General features: G+C 41.1%; 1 pseudogene; it reads left to right on the top strand.

Moving 5' to 3' along the window:
* The first annotated feature begins 298 nt into the window (after nucleotides 1–298).
* On the top strand, nucleotides 299–342 carry LOC142873589 (uncharacterized; annotated as a pseudogene).
* The last annotated feature ends 2092 nt before the right edge of the window (nucleotides 343–2434 follow it).

Raw genomic sequence — 2434 nt, 5'->3', positions numbered from 1 at the left:
AGTCAACAGGCATTTTAAATTTGAAGACAGCTTGTTTCTCCATTTAGCTTTTCTGTTATTTTGCTGTTCTTTCTTTCTGAGTGTCAGTTTTGACTTTCTGGAATGATCCCTTATGTCTTAACTGTCTCTCCTATTTTTCACTTTAATGTCTTTTTGTTCCATATTTTGCAAGATTTCCTTGTTTTATCTTCTAAGATTTTAAATATTTTTTGGCAGTCATCTTTTTAAATTCCAAGAATGAGATTTGCTCTCTGACTTTTCCAAAGCATCCTGTTCACATTAGAAAAAATACAATGCGCAGTGTTACAGCTCTTTTAGAATTTATCTAGCAGGTTATCCAGTTTTCCATGGGAGGAAGAAAAAAAGAAAAGAAACACAACATGCATTAGTTTGCTAGAGCTTCCATAACCCAGTACCACAGACTAGGTGGCTTACTCAATAAAAATTTATTTTCTCACAATTCTGGAGGATAGAAATCTGAGGTCAAGTTGCTGGCAGGGTTGGTTTCTTCTGGGGCTTCTCTCCTTAGTTTGCAGATGGCCATCTTCTCATTGTGTCTTCATATCATCTTTTCTCTGGACTTGTGTATGTGTTAACCTCTTCTCATAGACACTAGTCAAATTGGATAAAGGCCCATATTAACTTAACTACCTCTTTCAAGACCCTGTCTCCAAATTGTCACATTCTGAGGTACTGGGGATTAGGACATCAATTCAGCTCATATCACAGTGTCACCTCAATTTCTCTGAGTGTTTTATATGCATTTTTTAAAAAGTTCTTAGCTGCTATAACAAAATACCTGAAGAAAAAAAAATAAAAAAAAAAATAAAAAGTTCTTAGGGGCTGGACGCGGTGGCTCACGCCTGTAATCCTAGCACTCTGGGAGGCGGAGGCGGGATCACTCGAGGTCAGGAGTTCAAGACCAGCCCGAGCAAGAGTGAGACCCTGTCTGTACTACAAATAGAAAGAAATTAATTGGACAACTAAAAATACGTAGAAAAAATTAGCCAGGCATGGTGGCGCGTGCCTGTAGTCCCAGCTACTGGGGAGGCTGAGGCAGGAGGATCGCTCGAACCCAGGAGTTTGAGGTTGCTGTGAGCTAGGCTGATGCCACAGAACTCACTCTAGCCTGGGCAACAAAGCAAGACTCTGTCTCAAAAAAAAAAATTGAAATTAAAAAAGTTCTATCTTATTGCTTGCATTAGTTGTTTTCTCCAGGGTCATCTTTTTAATTTATTTATCTTGATTTTTCCCTTTCAGTTCTCTATTCATACTTAAGAATGAGACAATGGAAAGTTTGACTGTGTATATGAGTGGGATTTGCTGACTAGCAGACTCCACTTCAAGAGCCAGCCGTTACATTGGTGGGCCCCCAAATTCCTGAATGTTAACGGAAACACTGCAGAAGTCTAACACCTTTGCTGGCTGCCCTTGTTCTGTTTCTATTAAAAAAGTCCTGGTTGGTCCGAGTGCAGTGGTGTTTACAACTAATTGATCACAACCAGTTACAGATTCCTTTGTTCCTTCTCCACTCCCACTGCTCCACTTGACTAGCCTTTAAAAAAAAAAAAAAAAAAAAAAAAAGTCCTCCATTTTGTGATCAAATAGTAAGGTTGCCAGATTTAGGAAAAGAAAACAAATACCCAGTTAAATTTGAATTTCAGACAAATAAGGAATCATTTTCCAGTACTATAGCCATGTTCCATGCAATACTTGGGACATATTTAACACAAAGAAATAATTCCTCATGTATCTGGAATTCAAATTTAACTGGGCATCCTGTATTTTATCTGGCCCCCCTATCACAAGGGTGACCTGGGTTGGGGGTAAAGGCCTGGTTGCTTAACGTTCTGCGTGATGGATGGAAGAGGAAAGTAAGGAGAGTGATGGTTCCATTTATAGACCTTCAAATAATCATGGATTTCCATCTCACTTCCTAAGCCCCTGACCCCATGACAACAGAACTCTAAAGTTCTGGCCAGGCCCTCTGGTCTATTTCCTCTCAGGCCATAGCTCCGCTGCATGTGTGAGATAAATTAGGTCATTAAATATGAAACGTTTGATTTCAAATCAAAAGTGTAGTTTATTATATCTCAAACAAAAAGCAGTACAGGCCGGGCGCGGTGGCTCACACCTGTAATCCTAGCACTCTGGGAGGCCGAGGCAGGCGGATTGCCCGAGGTCAGGTGTTCGAAACCAGCCTGAGCAAGAGCGAGACCCCGTCTCTACTATAAATAGAAAGAAATTAATTGGCCAACTAATATATATAGAAAAAACTAGCCAGGCATGGTGGTGCATGCCTGTAGTCCCAGCTACTTGGGAGGCTGAGGCAGCAGGATCGCTCGAGCTCAGGAGTGTGAGGGTGCTGTGAGCTAGGCTGACACCATGGCACTCACTCTAGCCTGGGCAACAAAGCGAGACTCTGTCTCAAAAA

This window comes from Microcebus murinus, chromosome 10 (genome assembly GCF_040939455.1).
Source record: "Microcebus murinus isolate Inina chromosome 10, M.murinus_Inina_mat1.0, whole genome shotgun sequence".
NCBI lineage: Eukaryota > Metazoa > Chordata > Mammalia > Primates > Cheirogaleidae > Microcebus > Microcebus murinus.
Note: the sequence above shows the minus strand (reverse complement) of the source record. Positions and strands in the feature narration are given on the sequence as shown.